The 10358-nt window shown below is 33.9% G+C and overlaps 1 pseudogene; it reads left to right on the top strand.

Annotated features, from left to right (window-relative positions):
* The first annotated feature begins 272 nt into the window (after positions 1 to 272).
* LOC132302020 (endochitinase PR4-like) lies at positions 273 to 1894 on the top strand (annotated as a pseudogene).
* Positions 1895 to 10358: the final 8464 nt, after the last annotated feature.

Raw genomic sequence — 10358 nt, 5'->3', positions numbered from 1 at the left:
CTTCTTCTTCTTCTTCTTTTTAATTAATTTATTATATTCATGCCATTAATTAGTACTTGCCCTCCTCGGAAATAAAATGAAATAAAATACTTACCCTCCTATTGCCAAGTCAAAGTCTTGGATGGACTAAACCAAACACACAATAGAAACCTTTGGAAAATTTCGTGCCAAACTTGCATTTGAAACAACCGTGCCTTTTACTTGCATTATAAATACCTCACCATGTCTCAACCTTATCATTACACCACACATATATTTCACTTCTAACATTACTTCTTTTCAACATGGTTGCTTTCAATTTACAAAAGACCTTACTCATCACACTCATTCTGGCGGGAATCCTCGCCGGATCTCTGCCGGAATCCGTGGTGGGTCAGAACTGCGGTTGTGCCTCGGGTCTGTGCTGTAGTAAGTATGGGTATTGTGGCACTAGCAATGACTATTGCGGCAAAGGTTGCCAAGCGGGTCCTTGCACCGGCACCACCACGCCTACTACTCCTATTCCTAGCGGTGGTGGCTCAGTGGCTGACATTGTGTCCCACGCATTCTTCAATGACACTATCGGCCAAGCCAGTGCAGGTTGTGCCGGAAAGAGCTTCTACACCAGAGCTGCACTCATTGGTGCTGCCAATGCTTATTCTCAATTTGGCTCCGGCTCTGCTGATAAATCCAAGCGCGAGATTGCAGCTTTCTTTGCACATGTAACACTTGAAACTGGACGTAAGATTTCATCATCTCTTTCGAAATAAATAGAAATTTATAGGTAGATAGATATACAAAAATATTGTGTATATGCTAGTGCATGTATGTATGTGTATTATTATACTTTAATTCACAAAATTGGACAATACAAATAGACCTGCATATATATATTTCAAGTGCGTTGTAGGCTTGTAGTTGTAGCACATTACTAAAAGTACTATTATTACATAGACATATATATATTGGTAGTCAGACGCCTCACTAATTAACTAATTTGAGCTTTTTTTAATGGTAAAAAGAACAACACACACTAATATTATATATATATATATATATATATAAGCAGAATTTTCTTCTTGTTTATTAAATTTATGGGCAGCTATATAGATAGATACCATATAGGCTAGTGCACGCATGTGTGAGTGCATATATATACATTCACAAGATTTTGACTTTCTCAAGTTCATATCACATACCAACATCTACATAAATACATTACATATATATACACACACAGCACGTACATCATAAATTGTTTAAAAGGGTTGTAGCAGATTTTGGTACAAGCATAAAGTACCATTGGCATAGAAATATGTATGTGCATGTGCGTCAATAGATATAGACATGCATACATAAGCAAAAAATTGAAGTTTTTAATTGCTAATAGAGCTTTGCTATAGTAATTTGATTTGAACATCATATACAAGATATACAAGTAATAAACTTTTATCATAAATCATGAATATTATAACAAGCAAATTTATTAATTAAATCTTTTGTTTGTGCAGACTTTTGCTATATTGAAGAAATAGATGGTGCCTCTAAGGACTACTGCGACAAAACAAATACACAATATCCATGTGTAGCAGGCAAGGGTTATTATGGCCGAGGTCCTATTCAGCTATCATGGAACTACAATTATGGTCTAGCCGGAAAAGCAATCGGATTTGATGGACTAAACAATCATGATATTGTGGCTAAAAATGTACTTGTGTCGTTCAAGACGGCCTTATGGTTTTGAATGAACAATGTTCACTCCATCATCGGACAAGGGTTCGGGGCAACAATCCGTGCCATCAATGGTCATGAATGTGATGGTGGAAGCCCTGACACCGTTAATGCTCGTGTGGCATATTACACGAACTACTGCAACAAACTTGGTGTCGCCCCTGGCGATAATCTTCGCTGCTAGGTCACATATTAAAGTTATTTATTACATGAATTAATAGCCAATAAAGAGTAGTCTGAAAAAAATTGTTTAGGTTCTTATTGATACTTTCCTGTATTTTGGACCTAATCATATACTCTTTGACTACTTGTTTTGATATATGATTGAAATAAGTAAATATGAATCGAAATGTATCGTTTGGTTTCATCCTATAGCAATAAAATTTTTGCATTTTTATATTATTAATTCAGCGTGCAAAAATGATAGCTTAGGAGATGAAAATAACTAAAACAAAACAGTTGATCGAAATTAAGCGTTTTAATCATAACTAAGCTTCTGGCCTAGTTATGTTAGATCTGTGCTATCATTGATAATAGCTAACTTGGAGTAATTAATAGGAATAATCTGCAAAACACTACTAAGAATCTAAGATGCTTCCTTGCCCCATTTATTATGTTTTTAATGGATAAACTTGTATAAATATAATTTATCTGATTTATACAAGCTTACCCCCATTCAACTAATAAAAAAAGCCCTTTGCTCTGGTGTTTCCTGGCCATTGCAGAGTTTAATTCGGTTAGGTATTTCGGCTTTGGGTAGCCTGGGTTGGTCCCTTTTTTTGATTCTTTCCCATTTGAACCGAGAAAGGAAGGGTAGAAGAAAAAAAAGGCAATAGCCCACAAGCTAAAAACCTACAAGCCCAAATACTGGCAATAGTAAACCAAACATCCAAACAAAGCAGCCCAACCCAAATAATTGTACCCAGAGCAAAAACAATTGCTCTATAATCCTTACCGTCGGTGGCGAAGCAAGAAATTTTCTTCTTGGGGGCAATCTTTAATAGCATATATATATATATATATATATATATATATAATTTGAACCAAAACAATATATGTAAAAATTAAAACATTAATTCATCTTATTTCTATTTAGTACGTTCACAACTATTTTTCAGATTATTCATTACTGTTTCAAAATTGAGTTCATTCAATTAAATGTACTAAAAAAATTCATATTGAATGAATCAAGAATAAGATATGAAAAAGAAAATAATACAGTTACTTAACTGTTCTAATATATCACATATGGGAAAAAAATAAAAACACAAATTAAAATTTAATAGAACAACAAGCCCTAAAATAATTTTGATAGTAATAACTAATAATTTTTTTAATTAAAATTATAATATAAAATAATCATAAATTTAGATGATTTAAAAAAAAAAAAAATCAAATTACTTGTCTGCCGCACTTCAGTACGATTGACTGAGTCATTGTCTGTTGGTAAATGGTTGTTTGGCTTGTTTTGTTGGGATTGTGAAAAATGTTGAAGATGAAGATATGATGGAAATCATTCATCTGTTTATGGTAAAGTCAAAAAGTGTGGTAGAATATATTGATGGAAAGTGGTAAAGAATATAATATTTTTAAAAAGTGGAAAAAAAATATCATATTTTTTGGGAATGTATAAATTGATAGAAATATTATATATATTTACAATTGTTTCACGATTATATTCTTTCGTGAATGGGCTTTTAGTTATATATATACTATATTATGTGTGTACTGTCAAATTTTGAAGGGTGTAACAGTACAAATATAAAAATCTTTCCATATAAAATTTTAAAAAATTAAAAGTTCAGTGGGGGCAGTTGCCCCCACTTGCCCCTCTGTGGCTAGGGGTGAACACGGTTCGGTTTGGACAGGTTTAAGAGTTTTTGGAACCAAACCAATTATAACAGATTCATAAAATTTGGAACCAAACCAAACCATTTAATCAAATGAACTAAATCATGAAAAACCGGTTTGGTTCGGGGAATTTTTTTTTTTTTTTTTGTAATAGAAGTATTCATTTTTAATATGCAAAACAATAAATCAAGTTACCAACACATTCAGAACTATTAATATATTCAGAACTTTCAATTCATTCTTTTCTATCACATCTGGAACTGAAGTGAATAAATTCATAATTGCTAATAACCTAATACTTTTAGAATTACTAATTAATCAACAATAAATAATCAATCACAATTCAAAAGTTAGCAACTATATAAATAAAAAATCATCTAAAAAATTGATTAGATCTAATAGAATTAAGGTATACCATAGAATTGATAGTTGCTACAAACTTCTAAGTGATTTGGATTGTAGAATTATATTATATTATATATACTATATAATTTAACAAATATATATATATATATATATATATATATATATATATAACATAACAGTTAAGTTCAGTTTAGTTCGGTCCTAAAAGACCTCAAACCGTGACCAAACCATATCTTTACGGTTTTACAAATTTAGAACCGTGACTGAACCAAACCATTAGCAAACCAAACCAAACTATCCAGTTCGGTTTGGTCTGGTTTGGATTTTCGGTTTGACCGAATTTTTGTGCACCCCTGTCTGTGGCTACGCCACTGCTTACAGTCACAGAGTTTGAAAGCCATCTGTCTACTATAGATTTTATTGTACATGATCTTTCTCAGAGAGGCTAGAAAAGCTTTACTTATTGGAGAAATGGCGTCTATACCTTTCTTTCCAAAGAAAATATATGCAAATTATACGAATGGCCTTACACGATTTAGAGTTCAGACTCCACATCCATATAATCCAATTATTAATTGTGGTAAATATTTTGACGCATTTATCAAATATATCACTGAAACTGTCTGCAATGGCTTGATCTTCTAAAGTTACCCATGCGTGTGAACTTGTGTGTATGAGAGAGAGAGATGGTCGGTGGTGGCATTGGTGGAGAGATAAGGGTAGCCGATGGTGGAGAAAGTATTCGGTGCACCGGGCATATTAGAGCCATTCATGCACAACACGTGTGGAAACGGACGGCTCTAATGGCCTGGTGCACATCGGACACATTATAGTCGTTCGTGCACAATACGCGCGGGACCATCAAACTTCCTTAGAGTCGATTGATGCAAGAATGAATGAGGAGGCTGATCTATCCCCCAGCCAGATCCAACAAAGATAGGGGCAAGGTTTACCAGTTTGAAACCCTATCAATGAACTAAGCTACTAAACAATTCTACCTGATTGCTTTAAGTTTTCCTAGGTTTGTGCCTTATTCACTGAAAAACGGTTTTGTTTGAAGGTTTGGAAACTGAGCCCTTAGTGGTGGAAGATAGATGTGTAACACTGCCTTCGCCACTTAAATGGAGGACCGTGCTTGCTTGAATGCCAATACCTTACGTTAGGCTTCCCAGGCAATAAGATATTCAATAGTGGCAGAAGTGGACTATTCCATCGTTCAGAATACCCTTAATAGGAAAGAGGGTCGGTACCCTCATAGGCTTCTTAGCCCGCAGCTGACTCCTTCTTGTATTGAAAGACCGAACCAAAGCGAAAAACTAATACGAGAAAGCCTTCGTACTAGATTCGACACCTCAAGGAAGAAAGAAAGCTTTCGGATCGTTGTAGAGTGTAGGAAAATGGATAAGCTTGTTTGCTTGTAATTCATTCGATCGTAAACTAAGATCTAGCTCACAAATGTCCTCCCGATCGGTATCAGACCTTACTGAAGAAGATAAGGGGTATTTTGTTGGCTATGGAAAACCTTGTTTTGACTTTCTAGCAGGCGTATGAAGAGCAATCAGCGGGTTCAGATGCAGGACTTCGTTCCTTTTTGCTATACCATCTGAGTAGAGCTCCTCTCCATCTCCTCCTTTTCGCCCTTCGAGCCAGGTTTGCTTCTTTCCTCTTTAGTAGAGAAGAACTAGTAAGAGATAGAAATCTCACTTTAAGCTAACTCATGCAAGCAATGAAAAAAGAGGTATATTTGGACTTTCACTCGTGCTAGGAACTAAACGCGTAGATAAGCATCTCATCTACATTCCACCTTTCAACGGATGAGATCATGACAAGTTAAGAGCGAAATAAGGTCGGCAAAGGACAAACAATTGATCTAATTCGGGTAAAGGGGCGGGTAAACACTTTTTGGATCTATTAGAGGAAGTGCTTAAAGGTCGGTAACCTAGTACAATACTTCATTCATAGGATTGCTTGAGGCAAAGTTTGATATCTCTCTCTTTTCTAGGAAGTGAAGAAGGTTGAATAAGCAGCTCTTGTTCCACGGTGAAGTCTCATCTGCGTCTGTCCCCCTCGTTTGTCCCAAACCTCCGTCCCGCCATTAAGTCAGTTCATCAGATCAAATGGAGCGATACCACTCACTAACAAGCGAAGTTTCATCAATCCCCATGAAACAGAAGGGAGAGTTGGTCCTTGTGATGTGAAAGGGTGACTAATAAGGAGCGTGCTCATAAAAGGAAGCTTAGTGAATGACTGAAAGGATAGATGCTTGCCAGCGATGCTTCATAAAGAGATTATTCTACAGAGGAAGGGGATTGAAGGGAACGTCATGATGTGAAAGTTCCCAGAGGAGAGCTAGGGGAAGGCTATTAATAAGAGAAAGAGCTCACAAGGAAAGGGAATGTTGAACAAGTGCCAGAGTCACTCACTTTTGAATGACTCTAATGGCCCGGTGCACACCGGGCACATCATATTAGTTCATGCACCATACGTACGGAAACGGATGACCCTAATGGCCTAGTGCAAACCAGGCATATCATATTCATTCGTGCACAATACGAGCAAGAATAGACAACCCTGACGGTGGCATAGCCAAAGAGGGACAAGTGGGGGCAATTGCCCCCACTCAACTTTTAATTTTTTAAAATTTTATATAGAAAGATTTTTATATTTGTAATATTGCCTCTCTAAAATTTGACAGTGCACGCATATATACTATATATATATAAAAAACATAAAGCCCATTCACGAGAGGAATATAATCATGACACAATTGTAAATATATATAATATATCTATCAAATTATACTTTCCCAGAAATTATGATATTTTTTTCCTCTTTCTCAAAATATTATATTTTTTACACTTTCCAAAAAAAAAAAAAAAAAAAAAAAAATTTATCGTGATATTCTACCACACTTTTTTACTTTACTACAAACAAATGGATTATTTCCATCATATCTTCATCTTCAACATTTTTCACAATCCAAACAAAGCAAGCGGAGCAACTATTTACCAGTAGACAGACACTCACTCAGTCGTACTGCAGTGCAGCAGACAGGTAATCTGATATATATATATATATATATATATATATATATATATATATATATTTATCATCTAAAATTATTATTATTTGGTATTATAATTTTAATTCAAAAAATTATTAGTTATTACTATAGAAATTATTTTAGGGCTTGTTCTTTTAAATTTTAGTTTGTGTTTTTATTTTTTTTCACATATGTGATATATTAAAACATTTATGTAACTGCATTATTTTCTTTTTCATATCTTATTCTTAATTCATTGAATATGAATTTTTTTTTAGTATATTTAATTGAATAAACTCAATTTTAAAACAGTAATGAATAATCTGAAAAATCGTACAGAAATATTATGATTTAATGTTTTAATTTTTACATATATTGTTTTGGTTCAAATTATATATATATGTATAGATATATTATTTATTTATTTATTTTGCCATTAAAGATTGTCCCCATAGGAAAAAAATTTTGATTATGCCACTGCTACTGTCCACCGTACACACCGAATATATTTTCCTGAAGGTGGGCTGGGGGAGAAATAGGATCATTTGGAAAGAGAGAGATGGGTGGTTAAAAAGTTAAAGGTAAGTATTTGGATCATTTCCTTATATACTTTTGTAAGCCAGAACATATACGATACTCCCCATTGGTAAGTAACGAAAAGTTAATAAGAGTGTCATTGTTACTCTTTATTGTAATTTTCATTTACGTCTTACGTTGAGAAAAGAGGATGAGAATGCTACACGGAATTGACTTTAATATTCTGACATGGTCGACCACCGACAGACCACTCGTCCCTTTGAGCATTAACAAAAAAAAAAAACGTCCTCCCATTAAGGTTAAAGTCTGGTAATACTGCCATTCCATATTTCTTTTTCTTTCCAATTAAATTAGTGGGTCCATCACTAAGGATGTTTTTCTTTCCAATTAAATTAGTGGGCCTATCGCTAGGATCGGTCAGCATCGACTACTACATTAATAAAAGGGAAGATTAGGTGCAATTTTGACCTAAAACATTTTTCAATTGCATGGTGTTCCTAGAAACTTCGTAATAATTATGTTACATAATATGTCATATATGTGCATGTATATGACATGAAATAAAAAGAACTCCAATGACTTTAGAGATTACCAAAGGTTATAGATTGAAGGTTCAAATTTTTACCTAAACAAAGTAATTGCATAAAACTTCTTGCCAACTTTATAAAAAATAAAATAAATAAATAAAACATAATTACGAGAGATTGTAATTTGTGTAAATGGTAATTTAGACTATCTGAATACAAGGGACATTCAAATCCACCCTAACACATCCGCCACTTTATATTTTTTATTTTTAAGATTTACCATGCTCTCACATATGCCTTAGGAGCTGAAAGCTTGGGATATTTGGTCTTGGACAAATTAGACAATGGTGCCAAGTGGATTTTACTTTTTCTGTAAAATTGTCAGACTTGATCAGCTTTACTACTCTTTTGAACACCCTCTTGCGATTCAGATTGAGAAATTTGACTTTCAAAAGTCAAATTTAGGTTTTGTTACATAAAAACAAAACATGGGTTAAGATTTTACTACGTCATTAAAATTTGTCTGTCGTAAGAAATACAATGTAAGCAGATCCAACACAACATGAAGTAATTCTAGAAGTGCCCGTAGGGCGGCGGTACGAAATTAGCGATGAAGGGGCTGCGGGGGTGAACTGCGTTACCGTGGTGAAATTTGTTATCCTCTTAAGTGACAAAAAATATATATATATAAATAAATAAAATAAATAAATAGTTTTAGGGTAAGAGCTTATTATGTCTTATATGAAAAACAGTTAGCTAACTTGAGTCTATAAGGTAGTGAAAGTGACAGTGATGTGGCTATCCTAATTAAAAGATCCTATGCGTGCAATCGAGAAACAAAAAATTAAAAAATTCAAACATTCATCGATTCATTATTTAAATTCCTAAAAGATGCATTCCATACGTAATCTGGATTTTTTTCTTCTTTATTTATTTATTTATTTTGATAAAATCAAGGTAAATATAAATTTGAGAGAGTAAATACAATTTGAGAGAATAGAGACTCAAATATGAACACACCTACTTAAACTATTAGGTGAAATTAACACTCAATTCATATATATCCCCATTAGTTTTTCCGTCCAAATCTCACATAATTCGATGTGGGATAAGCTTTCCTTTGTTACATTCTCCTCCACTCGAACTCGCAATGCATTCGTTGCTTCTCTGGCCACCTTGCTTATCCGTGGTGGCTCTTATTCCAACTGTAACGAGTGTGTATTTGTCTATTTACCTAAAATATTAATTTGGTACCACCTAATGGCTTAATCTTTGATTCGGTATCACTCCAAACGTTCAACCCGGAGAGCGTCCGAGTCTGCACCCTAGGTAGGCGGGTGGTCAGAGCCACAATGAAGATGTTGCGAGTTCGAGTGGAGGAGAATGTAATAAGGGGAAACTTGTCCGACATTAAATCATGTGGGATCTAGATTTAAAAAAATGAATGGGATTATATATGGGTTAGATGTTAACTTTCCTTGTTATACTAGGTGTAACGGGTGGACGCTTACTCATTTACCTAAAAATTTAAGCTGTTGGGTAATGTTGCATACCCACCCATTTATACCTAGCCACTTTTTTATCCGAATTTGACGTGAAACAAATGACTTTTGTTACGCTAGGCAATTAGATAATGCCAATATAATTTCCTCTTAATAAATGACTCCATTGAAGTAGATGACGTTTAAGGCAATTTAAGCCATGCAAATTCAACGAACATCAAAATCAAATAGGCTCCCAATAATTTTCCAAATAAAAGTGGGCATCAAATTAGTTTTTTTATTTTTTATTTTTTTTTTAAAATTTACAGGGGATTCAAATATTTCAAGAGTAATGATAGCATATGCATGACTTCAAAATATTAATGACATTATAATCCTGTTAGTCCTTAATCACATAAATTAAAAGTTGCATGAGGCTAATTTATTAAGCAATCCATACTTCATTTACTAAACTTTGATTAGACACCTAATTAATTAAGAAACTTAGTGCTACTAGCCCAATAATTCACCATCCTAATGCAATGGATGATCCATGAAGATATATATATATATATATATATTTACCAACTTCCAAATTTATATTTTGGACATTATTTTCATGCTCACTAATTACTTATCCTCCATGAGAAATTATTTCAAAATAAATTTTCTTAAGGAAATCCCCCAATTGAAAAGTCAAAGTCAACCATAGACCAATCCATACACGCATTAGTATGTTCTTCTAGAAAATTGCGGGTCAAAATTGAATTTGCAACAATCATACTGTTCATACCATTTGCTTGGCAGTTTCCATTGACTTCACATTATAAATATCTCCCAAGT

The sequence above is a fragment of the Cornus florida genome, unplaced genomic scaffold, assembly GCF_030987335.1.
Source record: "Cornus florida cultivar Cherokee Brave unplaced genomic scaffold, ASM3098733v1 CherokeeBrave_3.0.0_Hap2_Chr01, whole genome shotgun sequence".
Lineage (NCBI taxonomy): Eukaryota > Viridiplantae > Streptophyta > Magnoliopsida > Cornales > Cornaceae > Cornus > Cornus florida.
This window is presented reverse-complemented; position numbering and strand designations above follow the sequence as displayed.